Source organism: Gracilinanus agilis, chromosome 3 (assembly GCF_016433145.1).
Source record: "Gracilinanus agilis isolate LMUSP501 chromosome 3, AgileGrace, whole genome shotgun sequence".
Lineage (NCBI taxonomy): Eukaryota > Metazoa > Chordata > Mammalia > Didelphimorphia > Didelphidae > Gracilinanus > Gracilinanus agilis.
Window position 1 is genome coordinate 330,986,505 of NC_058132.1, and position 26,740 is coordinate 331,013,244.

The 26,740-nt window shown below is 37.2% G+C and overlaps 1 protein-coding gene across 1 annotated transcript in view; it reads right to left on the reverse strand.

Annotated features, from left to right (window-relative positions):
- The window catches only part of PCCB (propionyl-CoA carboxylase subunit beta), a 124,755-nt gene that overhangs the window by 6,561 nt on the left and 91,454 nt on the right, over positions 1-26,740 (reverse strand). The gene's annotated exons all lie outside the window — the stretch shown is intronic.

Sequence of the window (26,740 nt, forward strand, 5' to 3'; positions counted from 1 at the left end):
AGAGAGTGTTTTCAGGCATGACAACACATGAGGATTATTTACTAAGAGTTATAGAACTTGCCATCTGCAACAGTGATGGAAGCAACTAGACATGAAATCACTAAGGACTGAAACACTAAAATATTTCAAGGAGTGTAGGAATTTTTTTATAAATCAAACAAATTTAAAAATTTATTAGAGACAAAAATTCACAGATTTGATTATACAAAGCTAAGGGAGTTTTTTTTAATAATAAAAAGGATTACTTCTCAAATGAAAAAGAAATGGACCAGCAAAGTGGCTATCATAAATACATCAAATAAAGTCTACCCATCCAAGATCTATATGGAGTTGACACATATCTTTAGGCCTATCAGCAATGGTCAAAGGATCTGAATAGACAATTTTCAAAGGAGTAGAAACTACCACTTAAATATCTTACTAGCATAAAAATGCAAACCAAGGCAACATTAAGAGATCACTTTACATCTATTACAATGTCAAAAAATATTACAACCATTCGATGGTAAAATATTTTTAAATGACACATTTTCAGGGGCGTAGGGGAAAAGATAGGGGCAACTAGGTGGTGCACAGATAGAGCACTAGGTCTGGAACTGGGAAGATCTGAGTTCAAATTCCACTTCAGACACTTACTGTGTGACCCTAGGTAAGACACTTGTATGCCTCTGTTCCTCATCTGTAAAATCGGGGCACATTGGAGAAAAAAAATGGCAAAGTACTCTAGCATCTTAAGAGTTGAACATGACTGAACAACAAATGAAGAAGAAACTCTACCATGCATGGCACGTTAGACTTATGCAAACATTTTAGATAACAATATGGTACTGACAGTAACCAAACTGATTATACCTTTTGACCCTGTGATTCCATTGCTGAAGGTTTATCCTAAAGGGGTAACAGAAAGAAATAAAAAGACCATCTGTTTCAAAATATCCAGAGCTTACATTATTTCCAATAGAAAAAAAATTGGAAATAAGTCTTATGTCCAACAACTGAAAAATGGAGAATAAATTATGACATATTAATGTAACAATATCATCGCAACAGAAAAACAATGATTAGAAAGAAAAATGATGTATGAAAACAACTGAGTGAAATAATGCAAAGCAAAATCAGCATAACCTGAATGGTACACATTGTTAAGATTAAAATAAATATCCAAAATACTAAGTATTATCTTTTATAAAGTTTATTAATAACAACTAAAGTAAAAAAGCTAGAGTAAGAAAGGTGCTAACCCAGCCGCAATTGTGGGAAAAAAAGAGAGGGCACAGCTTACAGCAGACTTATAAACAACACATGAAAGTGAAAATATAGGGGCACAGGGAAAGGAATGCTGGGAGACGAAGTCCAAAAGTACAAAATTCTCTAACTATACATTCCCTCATGTGATCCTTTTGGGAGATCAGTCTCCCCAAAGGAATCATTTTAAACACAACCAATTTATAACTTTAACTAGAGGTACATACAATATTACAGCTTCTAAATGGATATTACAACAATATGGGAATAAGAAGGAAATACAAGAGAGAAAAAAAAAGAACAAAACCAATGTTAGGTGCATTGACAAAAAGCCAATTAGGGGGCAGTCTCCTTTGGCATAAGAGTGTACATTCAAAACAAATACACTCAACCCCTTATAGTTCAAATTCACTACAACTCAAAGTTCACCCTGGGTCTTCTGGTGCAGCGTGTGATCTCTACAGGTATCTTCATGGCACCTTCTCCAAAAAGTTTGCCTTCTGGATCCTGGGAGGTAGTCTCTTGTTCTAAATTAGGCTCAAATTCAAATCAAAGTTTACAACAACAATAGTCCTGCCCCCTGAGGAGGATAATAATACATTCCCTCCTGAGGAGAATACAGGGATACACATAGAAATTACACAGGAATACATGGTTGAGTCATAAGGTACATGAATCAATTATCAAAAACATCAAAGAATCTAAAGAAATTAAAAAATAATATGAAGTGATGGATACTTGTCACAAGTTCTACAGATGTAGCAAGTCTTTCAACTCTGGCAAAGGTATTTTTAAACAAAGTCTCTTACTGCCATTATTCTAAAATTTGGCAGAAGAGCCTACAGAAAATACAAACCTCTCTACTGCTGATGAAAACCTTTTCAGGGACTAAAATGTTCTGCTGAAAGTAGATTAAACTGAAGAGTTAAAATATCATGTAGGAAGCTACTTTGGGCTTCATGCTTTATATAAAACTTTTTGGCAGGAACTTTTTTGTTCTCTACCTTTAATTCAACATTCTTTATAATATATACATATATAAAACATATATATGTATATATATATATGATTCAGCTAAAAATAATTTCTGAAGCCCCCTTAAAATTAATTGAGATATTTACCTCATTAAATTCTCCAAAGGTTGTATACAATTGTAAATAGTTTTGATGGAGTCCATCCATCATCTATGTATGTGACAATTAACAAAGGCAAAATGGAAGAAAAGGCTATATAAACAATATGTGACCTCAATGGATCTGGTGACAAACCCAGCATACATAAGGAGTTATGGTTTTGCCACTGAAAAGGGTTTGTGCAAGGTGACTATGGGCTTATACGATGATATTTTGTTCAGTTCAGCCATAGGGGAAAGGTAAAAATAAAAACAACATAAAAGAATATATCTAACAGGCAAAAATACAATAGCTTAAATGAGTCAGTATAGCAGAATAGTTTTGATTAGGTTAATATGTGAACTCAAAAAGAAAATTAAATCTTAAAACAATCAGTAAAATACAATAAGCAATGACAGTGTATAGGCAGTGAATTCTAAAGTCCTTTTTTCCAATTCCAATAGACTTGTTCACTATCATGGAGGGAAACAAAACTCAAAAAGTTAACACCAATAAACTTCCAGAACTCTTTTAAGGTGCCTTCCCCTTCTCAGTATTTATCATCCATTTACATTTCTTTGGTCACCCCTCTGGAGTTCCTCATACATGCAATGGGCAGAATATGGACAAATTCCATAAGGGGTGTGTTGCAGAGGCTGGGCAGGCCAAAATAGCAAGGGGTGTAAGATAAACCTCCCATCTGAATCTTAAGATTAGTCAAGCTCTCAACTGCAAGGTATCCAATCAGCACAAAAACCTCAATGAACAGAAGTAAGAAAAGACATCCTAAAGCTATAAGCTGCGTGGGCTCAATAAGGGACTCTGGAAATGGAAGCTATTTGAGAGAGGCAGGAAATTGGGCCATGTTTGCTATCTCTACTTCCTGTTGGTAAGTGGTGCTATCTTGGTATGCATTGCCTAGGAGTAAAAACCTCACAAGTAATGTTTGGGAGAAAAGTTCTGACCCTTCCCCCACACAGGGGTAAAAACAATGGCCCCGTGATAAGTGAGTCCCTGGTCAGCTTAAAAATTGGCTTGGGAGGCTGCAGCAAGGAAAAGGGGGATTTATACTTCACCAGCTTCTTAAGAGCTCCCAGCTTGTGTTGAAAAGACACGATCTGGTCACAGGCAAGTGGAGGCTGTAGGCTGGGCAGTGGTGGAAACAGCAGCAATAGCGGGTGGAGCAGTGGCAGGAGGAGAGCTGGCTCAAGCAGATGGACACAAGAAGCAGCTAGAGAGAAAATGCAGCTTGCAAAATTTATCTACTCTATTCTTTTCTGAAAGGCTTAAAATGTTTTTTGAGAATTCTATCCCAAAGTGGTACACCAAATTGTTAAGATTAAAATTAATACCCAAAATACTAAGTATTATATTTTATAAAGTTTATTAATAATAAGTAAAGTAAAAAAGCTAGTGTAAAAAGGGTGCTAACCCAGCCGCGGTTATGGAAAAAAAAGAGAGAGGGCACAGCTTACAGTAAACATAAAAGGAATGCTGGTAAATGTAAAAGAATTCTGAGATATTAAGTGCAAAGAGCAAAATCCTCTAACTATACAATGTATTGACATTAAAAAAAACAAAAACTCTCTACACCAAGATTAATTCAGAATGGGTAAATGATTTAAATATAAAGAGGGAAATCATAAACAAATTAGGTGAACATAGAATAGTATATCTGTCAGATCTATAGGAAAGGAAGGAATTTAAGACCAAGCAGGAGCTGGAGAACACTACAAAATGTAAAATGAATAATTTGATTATATTAAATTTAAAAGTTTCTGTAAAAAAACAAACAAACAACGCAACCAAAATTAGGAGAGAAACAGCAACAAATTGGGAAAAAAATTTTATAACCCAAACCTCTGACAAAGGTCTAATCTCTCAAATTTATAAGGAGCTAATTCAATTGTACAAAAAAGCCAAGCCATTCCCCAGTTGACAAATGGGCAAGAGAAATGAATAGGCAATTTTCAGATAAAGAAATCAAAACTATCAATAAGCACATGAAAAAGTGTTCAAAATCTCTCATACTTAGAAAAATGCAAATGAAAACAATGCTGGGATACCACCTCATACCTAGCAAATTGGCCAATATGACGGTAAAGGAAAATAATGTTGGAGGGGATGTAGAAAAATCAGGACACTAAAGCATTGATGGTGAAGTTGTTAATTAAACCAGCCATTCTGGAAGGCAATTTGGAATTATGCACAAAGGGCTTTAAAAGAATTTGATCCAGCAATACCACTACAAGTTTAAGAAATAAAATAGATATAAAGGGATAGATTTAAAAATATTAAGATTTTAAAAGATTTATTGGTAGCCATTAGAAAATTGAAGCCACGTGCCATATTAAGAGTCAGTTTGAAAGATGTGCCCTGTTACCACTTTTCCCCATCCTGGCTCTGCTCCAAATCACCAAGGAGAAGGTGCCAATCCAGTCATTCACTAGTTATCTTTCCATCTCCATGATTACTCTTCCTGCCAAATGATTAAACAAACCAGGAATCATGGGAAATGTAGTTTGAAAGACCCCTAAACTGCTTCAGGAAGTTTAGATTAGAGATCTCAAAATTAGTTCAAGGACTCCCAAATTTCAAATACCAAATTCCCCCTGAGAGTCAAGGAAGACTGGTCTCCCTGAAGGCTCTTGTAAACATAACTAACTTATAAATTACAGAAATTTGGGTATAAAAAGAAAAGAGGACAAAAACAATGATCCTATGATTGCTAGGTGCATTGACAAAAAGCCAATTAGGGGGCAGTCCACTTTGGCACGAGTGTACATTCAAAACAAAATGCATTCATCTCCCCATAGTTCAATCAACTGCATCCCAAAGTTCAATTTGGATCTTCTTGATGCAGTGTAGCTTTCTGCAGGCATCTTCATGGTGCCTTCTCCAAACAGGTTTGTTGTCTGGATTCTGGGGAGATGGCAAATTTCTTATCCTGAGATTACTCTCAAAAGAATTTAAACTTTACATTATAGATTATAATACGAACATTCTGATTATAAAATACACATACCCACTGTGAAGAGAATTTATAATACATTCTCCCCTGAAAAAGGTTAAGGACAACACTCAGATCAGCTAAAAATACATTGCTGAGTTTAGGGGATATGTGAATCAATTGGCAAAAGAAATTTTAAAAGATTTAAAAAATCCAAATAAAAGAGAAAAAATAACTTGTGAATGAAATGTAAAATGTCAAAAATGTAAGGAAAAATAAATTTATAGCAAGTCCTTGAATCAAGGCCCAATTAAAGGGATTTAAGCAATTGTGCAATTACCCATTCAGTAGCCATGACTGCAGAAAGTTGCCACACTTACAAGAGAAAGAAAAGGACCAAATTTGTGTTCAAGGGAAGTGTCTTTCCCTGGTTTGATTTGTCTGCACTTCTCAGGGATAGGGTGAGCCAGGATGCTGGCCAACCTTTGGTACTTGACTAGGATGAAGCTCAGGGAAGTCTGGCCTCTAACATATGTTAGAAAAGCTGCAACCCCAAACCCCAAACACTAGTTTAAAGTCCTTCAGGATTGGCATAGAAGTTCAACAATCCTACTTGGATTAGATGGTCTTTTTTTTGACCTTGTCCTGCTAGGCACTGTGCAGTTTCTCACCAATCCCATTTGGACTGGGTGGTCTCCTTGACCTTGTGGCTCTTTTGTTCCCTTCTCCTGGAATCAGACAGAATCATTAATCACAGTCCCATAATATTTACCAATTCATGGCAAGTTCCCATAGACTAAAGCTTTTTGGTATGCATTAATATTACAGTAGTTATATATTCATATATTAAACTTATATTACTGTAAAATCAAATAGATTAACATTGATTATATGTACTTTAAGTACAAGAAATGAGAGGAAGAGGAAAAAACAAAAAAAACTGCAAATACTGTATTGCACATAGAAGGGAAAAAATAATAAAAGAATGTTTAAAAAAAATTTTTTTAATATATATAGCTTAGATTTAATGAAAGGTTTTTTTTTTATCCAAAAATGAAATCTATTTCCTGTTAAACTTTTGCCACAAACTATTTTGAGTACAAATGATTTTTACATAATAGCAGATTTATAATGCACATTCAAAGTATCAAAATTTCCAAAATTACAGTAACACATTGAAAGATAATAGCAAACAAACCCATTTTATATATAACCATTTGCTGTGATGTTTAAAAAATGTATACTTGTCACAAGTTCAACAGGGATAGCAAATCATTCAACCTTGGCTGAGATATTTTTAACAAAATCTATTACTGCCTCCATCCAAATGTGGGGTAGAGCCTAAAAAAATCTAATAAAAACCTTTTTGGGTTGAAAATATAACCAGGAATTCTAGATCCTTCTGATTGGAAAGTAAATTAAAATATCATGCACACAGGAGCTCTTTTGGCTTCCTGCTTTTATATATAAAGGGTCTGGGTAGGACATTTCTATTTGTTTTATCTACCTTTTTAAGACAACACTTTTTATAATATATATATATATATATATATATCATCCATTCAGAAGTCAATTTTAAAGACTTCTTATAAAATTATAATTAAAATTTTTAAGGCATCATAGTCTTCAAGGTTGTATACAACTGTCAAGATAGAATAAAAACTTTTAAGGCAACATATAATCTCGATAGGTGAGATGACAAATTCAGTATACATAAGACTTATGGGCTTTTACAACTTAAAAAATGTTTGTGTAAGATGTTCGTGGTCTTTTTACAATGATATGTTGTTTAGTAAAATCACAGGGAAATGGTACAGATAAAGAATCATATAACAGAATTAGATTAATTTAGCTTAATACTGATAAACTTAAAAAATTTTATACCTTAAAGAAATCAGGAAATATAATAATATAAGCAAATGACAAATTACAAGCAGTGGAGTTAAAAACCTTTTTACCAATCAAAATATATTTGTTCACTATTAAGGAGTTACAATAAAATCATGAACAGAATTTATCTAGCAGTCAAAAATTTAGCTTAAAATGATTCAGTGTTACAGAAAGATATTGATCAGATTAATATATGAACTTAAAACAGCAAAATTAAATTATAAAACAACAATCAGCAAAGTACAATAAGATACAGCGACTTTCAAAAAACAATGGAGTATGAGGAGGTTTAAAATGTACCTCCACTCTTTTAAAAGTTCCTGTTTGGTAAAAGGTTAGAAGTCCATGTGCTATCTCAGCTGACTAGAGTAAGGACTGAAAATGCCACTGGCTGGAAAGCCCACATGTAGAGGCTTGTGGGGGGGAGGGTGGTGGCTAGATAAGAGGCTAGGTCAGGCTTGGAAAAAAACCCATGTGGAGGGGCTTGTGGGTATAGAAGCTCTCCTCTGTTAAAAGTCATTGTCTAAGAGGAAACACACCCAGTAAATTCTCCAGTGTGCACAATGAGAAAGAAGGGGTTTATATTTCCCAAGTTTCAAGCAGAGGCAGCAGCAGCTTAGCAGCAGCAGCTGTGTTGAATCGGGAACACTGGGAAGAGCTAGGATCTGGGATGTGGGATCAGTGGCCAGGCAGAGCTTCCATGGAGGGGCCATCAGCCCTCAGTTGAGGGTTGGAAAGGTCAGAAACATATTATTAATTATTAATATTAGGGTTTTAAAAGATTTATTGGTAGCCATTAGAAAAATTGAAGCCACATGCCATATTAAGAGTGTGATATTTATCCCAAAGATAAAATGACTCCTAAAAAGACAATGGTTACTATTGGTACACAAACTGAGACTGAAAATGACAAGGAAACAGGGACTGCTACTCAAACTGAGGAAGGGGCAATGGCACTGGCTACTGTGACTTTGCTACCCATAATAGATCAAACCCAGTTTAGAGCTGATGGTGAGGCAGTAAATATGAAGACATATAAGGCATTCACAGCCCAGGATTTGGAGGTGTTAAGGAGAAGATTCCCCAAATTCTTCCTTTCACCATATAAGGCAGCCAAAGAATTAAAAAGGACTTTCAGTTTATTTAATCCTTCCTATCAGGACGTTGAATTTGTCCTTGATGAATTTTTCACACCCAGTGAAAAGGATAGATTCATAGAGGAAACAAGATCAAATGCTAATCTAATGGACTGGCCTAGGGACCATTCAACAATTGATTTAAGCTCACCAGCTAACATGAGGGACCTAATTAAATGTAGATCTGATCTTCTTGAGGCTATAAAAATTCATGCCAAGCGTCCTAATGGCTGGAGTAGGTTTGAAAAGATGAGGCAATCTGAGGAAGAGCATCCAAGTTTATTTTTGGATAGGTTACTGAAGAACTCAGAGAATCTACTTGGGTTTAGCAGAGATCAGGCTGATAAGGCTTTACCTCATATTAAGAGGCAATTTATTAAAGGAACAAGTGTACCTATGCAGGTTTACTTTAGATAGAGCTGTCCACAATGGGAGGAATTGTCATTAGAAGAAATCAGGAAACATGCCACATATATTCATGAGTCTAGGCAGAAAGAAAATCAAATTAAACATGAACTGAACTGAGAAAGACAAGACAATACAGGAGTTAAAGCAGCAATTAAAAGAAGCAAGATGAGATCGAGACAGAGAGGAATTTTGGAATTTTGCTCTGCAAATTACCAAAGATAGAGAGTCTAAACCCAAAACCAACTATTATAATCAAAAGAGGTCCAATAAGTCAATTCCTAGGTGTTATCTTTGCAACAAAGTAGGCCATCTTTTAAGGGAATGTAGGTTCAAGAAGCAAATTGACTTCAGCAAGGATAGATCTGATTCATACAAGAAATCCTATGCAAATAATAATAGTTGGGCAAGCAAAGCATAAAACTCACAGGCTTGTTGCCAACATGATTGCAAGAAATCAGACAAACCATCTTTAGGGGAAATGGAGAAATTTTTTAAGTTAGGGGAAAGGCCAAGAACTGTTTCGCAATGAAGGTTAATTTATAATACACATCATCAAAAAGAAAAGGCAGATACAGAGAGCAAAGAGCTCAAAGACATGATTGAGGCTAATGTTTTAATGCTGGACAGTATTGAGTGAAATCAATACACCACATTTGAGCATAGAGAGAAGTCCATTGCTGATTTGCAGTTACAAAATGACATAGAGGAATTGCATAAAGATATTTATGGAAAGGAACATTCTCTTGTGGGAAGCACAGTTTCAAAGACTTCAATGGAAGGAGTGGAAGATTTTGACAGAAACCTAGTTGCAAATGGGTTAAAATCTGGGGCTAGGAAGTCAATATAACATTGTTGCGAGTAGCCAATCATTAGCGATGTTGGGCAATGAAAGTAGCCAAGGGAAACAATTTGGAAACATTTCCAAACCCCTAGAACTGTGCTTAGCCAAAGAGAAAAATGTATCTTCATTTAGTGGAACACCTGGAAACAAAATGGAGGACAAGAGAGAAATAAAGTTTCAGACTCAATCCTCTAGTTCAGAGAGCATCATAACACCAGCGAAAGAGATACATTTCTATCAAAATCCCGAGGCTGAGAGTTTTGAGCCTAGATACAAAGTAGCAAGTGAGGTTTCAGAGCAGCCAGCAAGTGGCAGAGTAAAAAACATGAGCAGGTTTAAAATGAGGCTTCCACAGGCAGAGTCACCCGAGGGTATCTGTAACTCAGAAAATACTACCCACAGAGGGCTGAGACCTCAAGTCTTGGTGAGAGGGGAGGAAAATATACCTAATCCTATCCCTGGAGCCATGATTGGAGACTTATGATGCCCTGGAATGGTGGAAGAAACCGTCACATTTCAAACTGTGATTCAAGAGAAGCATTTTGTCCTCTGGACTCTGGAGACAAGCAGCAAGGGGGAGGGGCAGAATCAGATACAGAGAGACTGCTCAGAAAAGCAGACATTTTTCAGGAAGTGAATTCTTGTGATTACCATGGATCTTCTAATAGAGAGGCATTAGATTCTGAATCCAGTCACTGGAAGAAAACCAGCTGTTTCCTTTGCATAACAACAATGAAAATAAAGAGCCTTTGATCACTATCCAGATTAGTGGACAATGTATCAGGGGGATCATAGATACAGGAGCAGATATAAGTTGTTTAAAGGATCTCCCTAGTGATTGTGAGATGCTTGGTTCAGTCATAGTGAAAGGAGAATCAGGCATACCCCAAACTGCACCGAAGTTTCAGCCAAAAATGGTGAAGTTGGGACCAATAGAATTTGACCATCAATTCTTATTGTTACCATTGTCCCCAAACAATCTCATAGGTAGAGATATTCTGTGCAAACTAGCAGCTACAATTTATTGTGAGCCAAATAGAGAACTATATTTGCACCTGCCTAAAAGGTCGTTGAAACATCATCCTGACCTGTGCTTAGATAGGATAGCAGAAGATCATACAGTTTTAGTTCTGGATCAAGACAGCATATACAAGATTCCAGATACTCTTCCTGTAGGAGGCTGGGCTGGTAGTTCATCAGACGTGGGTGGGATCCTATCTGCTAAGCCAGTGAAGATAAAAGTGAAAGAAGGAATGCAACCACCTAGAATCCCTCAATTTAAACTAAGCAAAGAGGCTGTAGCTGGAATAAAACCTATAATCCAAGGCCTATTAGATCAAGGCATACTGGTGCATGGTTTTTTTCAATTTAATGCTCCTATTTTACCAATCAAGAAGGCAAAGTTAGATGCTAATGGTAACATCCAGTGGAGAATGGTACAAGATCTTAGAGCGATAAATGCATATGTGGAAGAGATCCATGCAGTTATTCCAAGTCCATCACAGATAATTGCAGGGATTACACCGAACTCAAGGTGGTACACCGTGATTGATCTGTCCAATGCATATTTTAGCATTCAAATCCACAGACAGTCAAAGATTGTTTGCATTCACCTGGGAGAACAAGACAATATTATGGAGTTGTCTTCCCCAGGGATTCAAAAATGCTGCATCCATCTTCTGTCAAATACTGCAAAAAGATCTTGAATCCATATCTTTCACTGCAAGCAGATTGGTGCATTATGTAGATGACATCCTGCTAATGTCACCAACAGGAGATATCTGTCAAAGAGACAGCATTCATCTAGTAGAGGAACTGTATAAGAAAGGACATAGAATATCCAGAAACAAAGTTCAGTGGGTCAAAGAGAGAATCGAGTTTTTAGGGTTCACACTGCAGGGTGGAACTAGAAGTATATCAAAGAAGAGAATTGAGGATATACAGAAACTCAGCTTACCTAAGACCAAGAAACAGCTGAGCGCAATAATAGGCATGACTAGCTTCTGCAGACAGTGGATACCTGGGTTTTCTCTAATATCAAAGCCTTTAACAGAGTTAACCAGGAAGGACATCAAAGAGCCACTGAAGCTAACAAAAGAACACAAACATGCCATTGAGAAGCTAACGTCAGCAATTCTTTCTTCTCCTGCACTAGGCATTACAGATCACAACAAAGCTTTTCATCTATTTATCCATGAGGATAAGGGAATAGCTTGTGCAGTGCTCACATAGTACTTAGGAAGCAGCCTACGACTCGTGGCCTATTACAGTTCTACTCTAGATCCTGTTATCCAGGGAATGGTTTCCTGTTTGAAGATTATTGCTACTGCAGCTCTGATGGTTAGGAAGAGTTCTAAGCTGGTTCTGGAAGGGGAGCTCAGATTGTATTCCCAGCACCAAATTGAAACCACACTGAGGAATGCAAATCTGCAGGCTTTCACATCTCAGCTGCTCTCTCAGTACCAAGCTACTTTGTTAACAAATGAGAATTTAACCTTCCATAAGTGTAAATTCATCAGTCCAGCAACTCTTATCCCAGAACTTCCTTTAGAAGGGGATAGTCTTCACATTTGTAAGGATACATTAGAACTAGTACAAAAAGGCTAGAGAAGATCTTTCTGATATTCCTATGGATGAAGCCGACCTTACACTTTTTTGTGATGGCTCGAGTTACCATCATAATGGGCAAAGAGTTTCTGGAGCAGCTGTAACTACCCAGAATGAGACCCTATATGGTATGCAGCACTTGGGCCAGACATCTCGGCTCAAGGAGCAGAAATCGTTGCATTGACTCAAGCACTTAAAATTAGTAAAAACAAGGCTATTAATGTTTTTAAAGACTCGAAGTATGGATCGTGCAAGCTTCAGGAAAACACTGGAAGAAAAGAGGGTTCATAACATCTAATGGGAAAGCAATAGCATATGGAAAGGTCATTATGGAGTTTTAGGAGTGGTAGACACAATTCTCAAAAGCTGGATAGCAATAGGAGTGACAACTGAAGCCAAATGAGTGTGTGATAGTTGTATAGTGTGTCAACAATACAACAAGGCTATAATTAAGACCAAAGCCTATGGAGGAAAACCAATAGTGTTCACACCGTTTGAGTGCCTACAGATAGATTATGTCACAATACCAAGATGTCAACAATATAGGTACATACTTGTGATAGTGGGCAAGAAGCATTCCCAGCTAAGAAAAATGATGCAGCTTTTGTAGCAAAGATGCTATTGAGGGAGATAATTCCAAGGTTCTCTATTCTATCAATAATATCGTCTGACTCTGGTAGTCATTTTGCAAATTCTATTTTAAAGCAAATCTACCAGGTGTTAGGGATCAAGAGACACCCATGTTCTATCTCTCGACCTCAATCATATGGAGCTGTGGAACGGACCAATCAATCTCTGAAATCTAAGATTGGAAAGCTGTGTACAGAGTCATCTTAAATCGCCAGATGTTTTACCTATGGCACTTTTCTATTTGAGAAGTCAACCAAATAGTCAAACACACTTGTCACCGTTTGAACTATTAGATGGTCAGCAACCATGGATAGGAAAAGCTCCATGAGACACTAATTACCTATCACATTTAGGGATTGAGAGCAAAATCTATGAGTATGTCACCTTATTGAAAGAGAGATTAGATGAACTACAGAAGTTATCTTTAATACAACAAAGAGTTCCACTTGACTTTAGTCTACATAATTATCAGACGGGAGATAAAATGTATATCAGAAATTTCACAAGAAAGTCAGTATTATAACCAAAATGAATGGTGTTCATGAAATTATCCTAGTAACACCATCCTCTGTAAAGGTTAAGGGAAAAGATGTGTGGTATCACTATACCCACCTAAAAAAAGACCTTAGGAAAGCCAAGTCCTCATCAAGCAATCAGTCTAAAATGCAAGAAACAGAATCTCAACAAAGCATGCAGTCTCAAACACAAGACACAGAATCTGACATGGAGATAGAACCTCAAAGTAAAAGATCATATTTAAAAACAAAGCCTCAAATAAGAAAACACCAAGAAATAGATCAATATCAAGAACATGACACTCAAATCATTGATTTAGATCACACAAATGCCTCATTCATTCACGAAGATCAACAGTTAAATCTATCAGAACTCAGCAGTGGTGAAGATGAAGAAGAAGAAACAGAATATTAGTCTAAGCATTATATATTTCCATCTAAGACAAGTGCAAACAAAGTTTCATAAAAGAATTTTGTGGCAACACAAAATTTGGCATAACATCACACAGTCATGCATTGGTTCCTGATCCAGGGATTCTTCAATCAAGTTGACAACAGACAAGATGAGTTTCCAGCAAAGGAGAAGAGAGATGAAATCCTAAAGAGTTCCAGAGTTCCAGAGACATCAGGACATCTGGACCAGCACAAGGACAAGAGGAGACATTGCACTAACAGACTGTACGAGGACCTGAACTGTGACAACAGCTGTGACTTGGACATCATCACCAGGAGACTCACAAGGAGAGAAGATCAGTGGATGAAGATTAGGTTTGAATAGGTGCAAGGTTCTCACATTCAGACACTAATCATAAGGGAAATGCACAAATTAGAATGCATGCAACAGGACATGAGCTGATTGACAGAGGGATTCTGAAGAAGAAGGTGAGTATAAATCCAAGCAGTAAATGTTAGGTCATGAGTCCAACACATAGTCATAATAAAGTCACATCACATGTACATAATGTAAATAGATATATAGAGTTGAGAATAAACTACAGTGACCCAAATGAGCAAGAGAATTAAGATTCCTTGCAAGGTCTGAAGAAGTCATGTCATAGGAACATCACATGAAAACCTTGTACATATGTACTATTGTTACTAACATGTATAGCATAAGTCTACTAACCTGTAGGGAAAGAGTAGATGTAGGGATGTTCAAATATTAGCTAGTATAGGGTCAGTGTAAATAGTTATAAATGTTCAAATAGAATTGTTTGAAAGAATGTTAGGTAGACATTGTGTAGTGTAGGTTAGTTAGGAATGAAACTAATTGACTAACACATTAACTGTAGTACAAGATTTACTGACAGACTAATCTTTCTAACCGTAGGTTAGGGAATAGAAATGTTACAGTTTATTGTGAATTAGGAATGTTGTTTGGAGTTAGTATTAGTAATATAGACAGAGTTATTGAAAATTTCTTTATCTTAGAGTTAGGAAACAACATAGATGATTTTTCTTAACTGTGTTGATAATGTTCATATGTTATACTTATGTTCAACTGATGTGTTTATGGAAACTGTTGTATTCAAATCCCACACTTTCCCACAGAAATCTATCCTAAACTTTTGTCATTAGCTTTAGGCTAGTTAGTTAGTTAAGGCATTAGATAAGGTAGGATTTATTATTTTTTGGGAAGGGATAATTAATAGGATAGGAACACATAATTAAGATTAGTATAGTGTAGAGATCATCCATGGACAAGATCATCTGGAAATTTACAGGTTGAAATTTCCAAAAACAAAACGGCATTCATGTTATATTGAATCTCTGGGAGCTAGGAGTTCACACTGTGATTGACAGGTGGATCCATTGGATGTCAAAATGTTCCCAGAGAGGCATGCGGACACAGGAGAGGGCAGTTGGCCCAGGGGGTATAAAACAGCCCTGGCAGGGGTTCCTTTCCTTCCCTGAGACCTGAGATCAGTGGATCCTGGTCTTTTGTCAGATTGAGACTTGCAGACTCAACCTTGCAAGCTCCTCCTGTTTGTTCCTGTATCATCAACAACCTGTACCCAGACCATCATCTACATCATTCTACTGCCCATAGATATTAGGAATTAATCATCTTAGTTATCTAGGTTTCCCAGGGCCCAGGAGGGATACGGGAAGTGGGCAGGAGAAGAAGAGGGTAGAAAGGGGTGGATATCTCAAACTGGTTAGGCATATCATCTAGTGAATAAGAAGCTGAAAGATCATACAGCAGTTTGCCTGCTCTGTGTGGCTCTGGCCAGGCTGTACCAGAGAGAAGCTAATCATCTTAATTCATTCACTTGCCTACAGTTTAGAGATTCATCATTATCATTTTAAATTAGGGTCTCCCAATACCTCTATCCAATCCCATTATCCTCCTTTGCTAAATACAATCAAAGTTTAAAGTACCTTCCTGAAGTGGTTATTCAAAGCTTCTTTGGGAAGGGAGAGACACAGTCAGATACCAAGCTATGGAGTCCATTATATAATATCAATTAACCCCAGGTGGATCCTGAAGGGATATCATCCATTGACCTAAAGGATCCTGCCTGGGCAACTGTTATGAAGGAGGGAGGTGTCATCCCATCCTCTCTCTATACTTCATCTACATACAACTAGTAGAGGAGTATCATTTATTATAACAAGAGTCAGTTTGAAAGATGCGCCCTGTTACCTCCTTTCCCCATCCTGGCTTCGCTCCAAATCACCAAAGAGGAGGTACCAATCCAGTCATTCACTATTTATCCTTCATCTACATGACTGTGCTTCCTGCCTTCATGATTATGCAAGCCAGGAATCATGGGAAATGTAGTTTGAAAGACCCCTAAACTTCCACAGGCAGTTTAGATCAGAGACCTCAAAATTAGTTCAAGGACTCCCAAATTTTCAATACCACGCTAGGTTTGTACCCCAAAGTGAATATAAGGAAAAATACTTGTACAAAAATATTCACAGCTTTGCTCTTTGTGGTGGCAAAAAATTGGAAAATGTGGAGGTATCCCTTGATTGGGGAATGGTTGAAGAAATTGTGGTATCTGATGGTGATGAAATAATATTGTGATATAAGGAATGATGAACTAGAGGATTTCTATATGAACTTGGAGAACCTCAATGAACTGATGTAGAGTGAAATGAGCAGTACCAGGAGAATACTGTACACAGAAAGTAAAACATTGTGGAACAATCCAGTGTAATGGACTTTGCTACTAGTAGCAATGCAACAAGCCAGGACACTCCTATGGGTCATACTTAAGTTTTGTACTTTGTTCTTTTATTTCTTCTACTTCAAGTCATTACTAATAAATCTTATAAAAATAATACTTGGAATTACTGGATAGCAATGTAAATCTTACAGGAAATAGGTATCAAGTGATAACACTTGTATAACTTAGTGGAATTGCTTGTCAGCTCTGGTGGGGAGGGAAGAGGTGAGGGAAAGAAAACAAATCATGTAAACATGGAAAAATATTTAAAAATAAAAATAAAAAAATAAAAATAAAAGCAGCTTAAAAGGAAGGGAAAAAACCCCCTCCAAACAAACAAAAACTCAAGAGCCAAAGATAGTGAAACTTCAGAGAGGCTTGGAAGTGAAAACAGAATAGATGCAATTTTTTGTTTGCCTGTTGGAACTTAATTTAAATACTAAGGATTTTAAGAACATTTGATTCCTTAAATTGCAAAGCATGTCTATATGATTTTCTGGATACTTACATTTATTATAATTTAAAAAATAAACAAAAATAGACACAATGAAACATCAAAACATGTCCAAGATCATAAAGTAAATATATGGGGAAATGGGAGAACTAATATAATTAACATTCTATATAACTCTGAATATCACTAACAAGGTAGTTACCTTGTATTATTAATTTACTGAAGTGAGAATGGAAGGAGAGGTAAGGTATGGTACAATGAAATACAGGGTGCAAAAGTAAAATATCTTGGCTGGAATGCAAAGGAGAAGGGTTCTAAATAGAATGTAAAGAAAGGATAAAGAGAGGAGGTGAAGCTGAAGCAAGGAGGAATTTCCTGGTTCTCTCAGAACTTTGAGTGGGCTTCTGGGAGCTTCTGCCAATCTGAGGAGCAATTGGAGTTGTGAGAGGAGTTCCCAGCTTCTGGACTATTTCTCTCCCTCTGATCCTGTTTGTTGTTGAGTGTGTGATTCTGCCTTTGGTCCCAATCTACTCCTGAGTTATTCTAGCCTGTTTCTAATTCAATTTTAATTCTACCTGTGAGACTCTGAAGAAAGAAGCCCAGTTGAACCTGACCTAACCTGGTTACTCCATAACCTCTACAGACACCTAAAGCCTTGGTGATCCTACCATCTGGTCATCAAATCTGATCCAGCCAACTTGATCTTTTAACCTTTACTGAAAATTGTTTTGGAGAGGCTATAGATTTAGGAGGCTAGGAGAGGGATTTTTGAACACAGTCAAGGTTTGCCGATAGCTTTTGTAATTTTGCTCCATTAAACCTTTTGTTGATAATTAAATATCAGTCAGATTGGGTTTGTGAGAGCTCCAGGTCTGAGGGTAGTCATCTTGCCCTCTGAGCCTTGGAGGGAAAAGAGGCAACAGACTTCCGTTTTCACTAACCTTATGAGTTGGCCAAACTCATATCTTTCACTGATAACCTTTTTAAAAGACTTTATATATCCACTACAATTCCAGGTGGAAGTTTCCTATGTTTTATAAAGAAACTAAGCCAAGAAGAGGAGGATTTTGTAGGTCCAAGTAATAAATAATAGACAACATACAAAGAAGCAATATGGAATCTACATTATTTTAACCAAGGTTTTTTGATTCTGCCCCACTGGATATTCACACTGACAAATGATGCTGCTATTTCTTAGCTATTTTATTAATTTTATTCATTTTTATTAATGACTTTGATGGAGTCAAAGATGGAATGCTTATTAATTTTGGGGACACAAAGGTGGGAAGAAAAGGGGGATGACAAAATCAAAATCCAAACTGAGCTTAACAGGTGTGACAATGGGTTTGTATGTGTGTATATATACACACACACACACATGCATGTATGCTATTTATATAATATGTTATTTATTATATGAAATGGTTTATATGTAAATATATACACATATATACTTATATCTATGTTTTATATGACCCAAAATGCTTATAAATAAATTACATTTATATACATATCAATTTATATAATATAAAATACAAACGTTTTTATATTAAGTATGAAAATATGTAATAAATGCATATATACACAGAGTCCTTTTAAAAACCTGAAATGGCTCTATCATCATTATTAGCTATTCTTATCCCCAAATCACTGAACACCCACTGCACCACAGAAAGTGGGCACTCGGATATCTTATCTGTTGATAATATTATGAGAAATAATGGCCAAATCTGGTACCTGTGATTTAAAATGTAGCAGAAGATGCTAAAGACTCATTCTCCCTCTTGTAATGGGAAAAGGATAGAGATGGGATAAGATTTAAGAGAAGTGGAAGGCTGTCTTTAAGGCACATACTAGGAACTCAAGGAAAGGATTTGAGTAGGCAGAAGGCAGAGGAGGAACAGTTTGGAAGTGACAAATGGGTAAGTCAGTGACGTCCTGGAGGAGGTGGGGCTCTTCCTGTCTGAAAGGGTGGAGGAAAGGTGGCTTATCAAAGCTTAACTACCTCAACCTGACTGTGGAGAAGGAGAAACCCCATAATCATTTTTGGAGATACTCTGTTTGACTGAGAATATCTATAAAAGGATCTTGATCATACCTGCTGTGCTTTCAGCTGTTGGAGAGCAATCCTAACAGATTTTGGAGACAACTTTTGGACTATATCAAACTGACTACTGAGGGTCATAGACAGGTAGCTTAGTCAGCTTTTAGGGAACACCTAAATAGAACTAGGGAGCTGGTAAGTTAGCTGGAAGACTCGAAGGCTCCCTCTTGCGAGGGACGTGGAGGGTTTTTTGGTGAATAGCTAGATCCCTTAGAGTTAGGGACCCCTTGTTCTGATCCTCAGTTTGTATCCCCACTTATAGTAAGTGATACTGACTTTATATATCAATTGTCTCCAAGACATTTGCACAACTGGCCCAGTGAGTGAGAGAAAGTGATTCTGCTTCACTCTCACTAACCGGAGGTTAGAATACCTGGAGATCCCGCCTGAGTATTCAGGGGGATCCCTAAGTGGATCTACCACTGTCACATCTGGCTCTCTTTCCCACCTTCTCTTTTTAAGTTGGCAACTAGTACAGGACAAGAAATTAGAGATTTAAAGGCTATTTAACTCAAGCCTATAACGAATGGGAAATTCAGGAATGGAAGCAAAATCTATCTTGCCTAGATCTTTATTCTATCATGTGTGCAATGCCATACATGCAAGGAGACATTAGGGCACTTAAGCTGTGATATATTCAGTCTGACAATTTTGGACTGCATCCGGAATTTCCTCTTATGCCATAAGAGTTAGTCAAAAGTGCAAAATTTGTATGCAGTTCAATCAGGGAGCTTTTAGAAGCAAAGGTCTGGGCTTGGCTTACACTCCATTTGAATGTATATAGATAGATTATACCAATATGCAAAAGATAAAGGATTTACATATTGCCTTGTGATAATTGACAGATTAACAAGCTGGCCAGAAGTTTTCCTTGCCAAAAAGAACAATGTAGCATTTGTGTTGAAAATCCTATTAAAAGAGATCATTCCTGAGGTCCTGGTTCAAATCTGGCCTCAGATACTTCCCAGCTGTGTGACCCTGGGCAAGTCACTTGACCCCCATTGCCTACCCTTACCAATCTTCCACCAAGGAATTAATACACAGAAGTTAAGGGTTAAAAAAAAAAAAAAAAGAGATCATTCCCAGATTTGGAATCCCCAGCAAAATTTACTCAGAGGAACTCACTTCACACATAACACTACAAAAAATGTACAAACGCCTGGGTATAGAAGGAAACTATCACACAGTACATCATCCACAAAGTGCAGGACAAATTGAACGTTTAAATAGAGTCATTAAGACACTCATTGGTAAACTCTGTATAGAGACACACTTAAAATGGACAGATGTTTTACCATTAGTTATGTTCAAACTAAGAACTAAATGACTGCCCTTCTCTTGTCTTGTTTATAATAAATAATATACCTCTTAGAGCAGTCAGATAGCAGCATTCTTGAAACAAAAGGGAAGAAGGGCCAGGAGGAAAGGCTGTTGACTTAAGGCTGACTTCATCAGTCAAGACCCTCTGCTGGACAGTTTTACTTGGCAGTAGGTGGTTACCTGAAGGGGGTTTGTGGGCCAAGCACTAGTCAAACTTCAAGGTCCAAACAATTTTATTCCTAAAGGAAACCCCATTCCATGTTAGTAACACCTGTTTCTCTCAGGCATAACATTCCTGTCCAGAGAACACTCCTTCATTCCTAGTAAGGGTGAAGGGAGTTTGAAGGCAGGCTTTGATCTACCTGCCTGTCTTAACAAAGCACATTCTAAACTCCTTTAAATATCATCCTTACACTACATCCTGACTCCAACCAACTGTGAGTCATCACTGATCTCATAGAAAGTTTTCAACCAACTACTTCAGCTCCATTGAATAAATAGTTCAACTATCATATAATTATTTCAATTGGTGAGCCAGAAATGGAAAGAATCTGGGATTTTCTGGTAAAAACAACCTTTTTCTGGGTCTGGTGGCAGTTGGGCCTACAAAAACCTGCAAAGACATTAGATGGCCATTTTGAAAAAAAAATTTTCCAACTGTGAAATCTGCCTAGTAATAGGATCTGTCAATCATCCAGCCAGGTACCTATGAGGTTTGGAAAATTTAAAGGGCCAGTACACAAAAATTTTTTTTTGTTCTACATTGAGAAATACAATAAGAAACAAAGAATAACAACAACCATGGAAGTGATGTCATGGTTATATCAGAGCCTTGTAATATTCTACAACCTATTTCTGGTTGAAATATCAGAAAATTTTTATTTTCTTTTAAACATATATGTAAATGTGAAACTGATGACTCTAACGGTTGGAAGGATGCTATATAATGTGCCAGTGATACTATTCTTAGGATGCTCAGTTTACCAAACCTACTACATGTTTAGTAATGCCATACAAAAGTTAATGGGGAATGGAGGTCTAACCCAAAAGGAAAATGAACTCAAGGCTCTTGTCCTAACCCTAAAAGACACTGTAGAACAAATACAAAATAGTTTGAGACAGCAAAAAGTGTAAACTGAAGCAAAGAAAAATAAGTTAACAAAGTAAACTAATAGTGAGACATAGAAAACAGCAACAATAGAGCAAGAGAATAAGGAATCAGGCAATGCTACTGCCTCCCTATTGTAGGTTTTAAAATTAATACTCACTGCCTCCAAAGTATATTTATAAGGATTTATTAATATTAGAGAGCTAGAGAATACAGGGAACCCTTCCCACTCAATTCACATGGAAGAGAGAGCGGCTTTTCCCCTCAAAACTATATACCATCACACCAAGGATGCATGTAAAAAGAAAGGAAAAGGTACTGTGGGTAACACAGAAAAGAAGTTTGGGTAATGTAGTTTTTTTGGGGATTCAAGATAATTCTAACTACACATTCCCTCCTGTGATCAAAGGATCATTCAAATATAACTTAGAAATTTAACTAGAGGTATATACAAAAATCAAAGTTTTTTTTTAAAAGGGAAATTACAATAATTTGGGGATAAGAGGGAAATGAAAGGGAGAAAGAACAAAACCAATGTTAGGTGCATTGACAAAAAGTTAATTAGGGGGCAGTCCCATTTTTTGGCATAAGAGGGTCCATTCAAAATAAATGCATTCAACCCCCCAAAATTCAAATTTGCCATGTCTCGAAGTTCACTCTGGATCTTCTTGTGCAGCACGAATTATCTGTAGGCATCTTCATGGAGCCTTCTGGATTCTGGGGGGTGGGAGTCTTCTATTCTAAATTAGGGTCAAATTCAAATCAAAACTCACAGCAACAACATAGTTCCCCCTGAGGAGAATAATAACACATTCCCCCCTGAAGAGGATACAGGGGTTCACATAGGAATCACACAGGGATACATGGTCAAGTCATAAGGTATGTGAATCAATGATCAAAAACATCAAAGAATCCAAAGAAATAAAAAAGAAAAATAACCTCTGAGTGAAATATAGGATATAAAAAATGTGAAGAGAGGAAAAAAAAAACTAGGAAAAAGGAAAAAAATTCACAAATCACAACAGGTTCTTGTAGCAATCCATGTCCCATAAGCTTTGCAACAACAATCACTTGCTAACCCAATTTAGCAGCCTGGACTACAGTAAATTGTCACATCATGAAAGAAATAGAAAAAAGAGACTAGATCTCGAAACAAAATGGGAAATAGCATTTCCCAGTTCGATCCTTTCCTTCACTTTCAGGGATAATGGAGCCAGAACAATCGATGCTGTGTTCTTGATATAGAGTGTGGTACAAGGAAGTCCTACATCTTAACATATGTTAAGCACCTCAACCTCGAGTCTCACACATGATCAAGTCTTTGCACACTTTTGTGCAGAATGTCATCAATCCCTCTTGGATTGGTTTGGTCTTGTTTACCTTTTTGTGCTCGTTTGGCACTTCGCGGGTCAACTTCTGTGCTCCTTTATGGTCTGTTTCTCTTTGGATTAAACATATTCATCGAGCAAAAGTCTCATAATATTTAAATAACTAGTGGCAGATCTCCATAGTCCAAAGCTTTTGGGGTATGCATTTATATGCTAGGCAAATGGACATCTTAGCTTATTCTATTGCAAAAATCAAAACAGTAAAAAATCTTTTTAATACTGGTGACATGTGCTTCAAATGTAAAAAATGGAGGGAAAAATATCAAATACTGTACGGCACATGTAGGAAGAAAAAACATAAATATTAAAAATGTGTAGTTCATAATCATAGAGGTAAAGGATAGAGGCTAATTTCCAAAAATAAGATTCATTTCCTCTTTAACCTGCCATGATCCACAGTGTGAATGTAAATGAGGTAGATAAAGCAATGTGAGTGCAAATGAGGTAGATAAAGCAATAATACATTCAAGGAAATACAAAAGGAATGACAAAAGGCACAAAAATGTTATAAAAGGCACATCACATCAGGTCAATATAAGTCACTAATTCAGATATTCTGTTGTGAGGTAGTATATGTATTATTCAAGTACAAGGATCAACCAAATAAAAGTGCAACAAAATAGTGCAAATCCAACAATAGGGAAGTCTTATCACAATCAACAGTCAAATATAATAAGTGCAGGCAATTATAACAAGTACAGAGAATTATTCTTTATCAATAGAGGGTACTCGTTTTACATGACTACAATGAATTTATGAGTCCCTTTCCCCAATTTTAATGGCTATTGGTGTAGTCAATAGGACCTGGAATGGTCCATCATAAGCAGGTTCAGTTGACCCAGTACGTTTGAAATTCTTTATGTACACACTATCACCTGGGTTCAAATCGTGAAGCGAGAAGTCTATGGGGCCTGCTTGAACAGCAGCTCCAGAATCATGGAGTTCTCGCAATTTTGTTTGTAATTGTCTGATATAAGTGGCAGTGGTTGTAACCCCTCCTAACAATGAGGTATAGGCAAGGGTAAATGGTTGTGCCTGAATAGGTGGATGTCAAATAGCATCTCAAATGGTTAGATGTGTAAATCATCTCTGGGCCTACTTCTGAAATAAAATAGGGTCAGAGGTAGAATTTTGGGCCATTTTAAATGAGTCTCCGTGCACAATTTGCCAATCATAGTTTTAAGTTCTTTATTCATTCTTTCAACTTGGCTGGAGCTCTGGGGATGAAATGGTGTATGAAATTTAGGAGTTATCTCCAAGCATGAATAAATTTGTGATAAGATCAAATCAGTAAAATGAGTTCCTTTATGAGAATCAACATGTGCTGGCAGGCCAAAATGAGGAATAATCTCTTTGAAAAGGACTTTGGCAACAAAAGCCTCTGTGGCCTGAGCAGTAGGAAATGCTTCAGGCCACCTGATCAGCTGATTAACTATGACCAGACAAAATTTATACTGTCCAGCTTTTGGCATAGAGATAAAATCAATTTGTAAATGCTCAAATAGTGTGTAAGCTAGAGGATATCCACCAAAAGCTTTTCCTTGAAAAGTGTGCTGATTAAAGGCCTGACAGGTAGGACAAGCTGTACATATTTTGGAGGCAATTATAGTTATTACAGATACTATCCATACTCTTTTAACAAAGTCTACAATGCCTTGGGTGCCGAAATGGCCATGTTTATGAACGGAGTGATAAATTTGGTTATAGAAAGTTCTAGGGAGCAGGGGTTTGCCTTCAGATGACACTCATACTCCATTTATCTGTTTTGCTTTAAATTTCTGCTTCCATTTTTCCACTTCCTTGTCATTATAGGAAAGGGGTAGATCCAAATCATCAGTAATTGTTAGTGGCATAATTAATTCAGGTCCTTATAAGGCTGCTAGTTTGGCTCTGGTGTCTGCTTGATTGTATCCCCTGGAGACAGGGTCAGTGCATTAAGGGATGTGACTTATTTACAACCAGACACAGGGACTGTCCATGTGAGAGCACACAAGCCATTCAGTCAGAGATCTTAAAAAGATAAAAAATGAATGCTGAAGTATTTTGATGAGCCTCACCATGCAATCAGAGAATTTAAATGGGCCGTGAAATTGCTTGACCCAGATTTTTCGGATGTGGACATTTTGCTGAAAGAATTATTTACTAAGAGAAAAAAGGCCCAATTTATTGAAGAAATGATCCAGAATCCTGACTTAACATTGTGGTCCTCTAGTGCAGAACAAACTGAACTGAATTCAGTAGAGAATTTTAGATTTTGGAGGCATGCAAGATATTCTTTAATTGAGGCTATGAAAATCCATGCTAAGAGACTGGATAAATGGTCAAAGTTTGAAAAGCTGAGGTAAGAATTAGGGGGAAATCTAGCAATGTCTCTCAATAGGCTAATTGAAGAAGGTGAACATCTCCTTGGCATTGTTTGGAGTTTGGAGTTTGGAGAAAGCCTGCATTTGAAAATTCTCAGATGGAACATGGAAAGACCCAAAGAGAATGACAGTTGGCCTCAGGGCAAAGACTTGTGGGAGGGAACCAACAGATCTTCACTCTCTAGCTTTGGAGAGACATAGAGGAGGGAGGTGATTTGGGGAACCTGCAATACTCAAAAAACAAATCTGAAGAATTTCCCCCAAGACCTTCAGTAGTTACAATCAGTCTATATGATTCTTTATCATTCCTGAACACCCTGGAAGAGATCAAAATTTCCTCAGTTTGGTCAGGGGGCCTGGACTCCAGTGGGGAAGCCAGCCCCTGGGGCTCCCCAAACTTGCTCGAACCTCTACTTTATCAAACTTCCTTTATAGATAACCAAAATTTTAGTTTAAAGAATACTTAATTGGGGTTTGGGTCAGAAAGCTGGGATTCAGGGAATGCAGATGCTTTTCTGCTATTATCTTATCCAGTCAAGGATTGAATAGGGAATTTAGGAATCCCTTGCACCCCTTTTTCCCAGCACCCATCTCAGTCATTCCTCATCCGTTTCTTGAATAAACCCTTGTTAATTTGACTCATCAGATCTGAACAGTTGATTTGGGAGGGAGACAGATCCTTGTGGGTTGAGGAAGGAAGGAGAATAGCTCTCCATTTTAAACAGTTTTCAGTATTGGGGAGTGGGGAGGCTTGTGTCAAGACACCCTGGCAGGAACAACTAACAGGGATCCCCTTGGTCTCCTTCAATAGGCAACATCTCCCTCTAACTTTCCATCCCCAGCATATTCATATTAGGGAACCCTCAGGGGTTCAGTAACCCCAACTATCTTCCTAGGGGGTGGTGGTGGTATAGTGTTATCCCTTAATCTTCATTCAGGGGTTACCAAAACACACCCCAAGTATCTCTCACTCCCCTTCTTACAGCATGGAGACACTTACAAAACAGAATATTGCTCACATAAGATGCCAATTTGTAAAGAACAGCTATGCTGCCCTGAAAAATTATTTTAAGCTGCAGTGTTCAACCTGGGAAAGTATGGGTCTAGAAGAGCTCCATACAACTGCATCTTATGTCTACGATTGCAGAGAGAAAAAAAGGCAGAAGATAAAAAGTGACCTAGTGGAGGAGCTTAGGAATCAACTTAAAGAAGCCAACAGGAAATTAAAGGAAAAAGAGATAAATGAGGTTAAGACAATGGCAAATCTAAGGAAATATAAACCTAGGCCAGAGTATACACCAAGACCACAAAGCTCTAATCCGCCAAGGTGTTTTCTCTGCAATAAACCTGAACATTTCTTTTGGGAATGTTGCTTTAGGTCCCAAGTTTCTAATCAGATTACCAAGAGCAATAGATTTTATAATGGTGGGTGGAGACAAAATGGCTATGGGAGTCAGAACACAAGTCAAAGGTATTCCTGATTCCAAAGACAA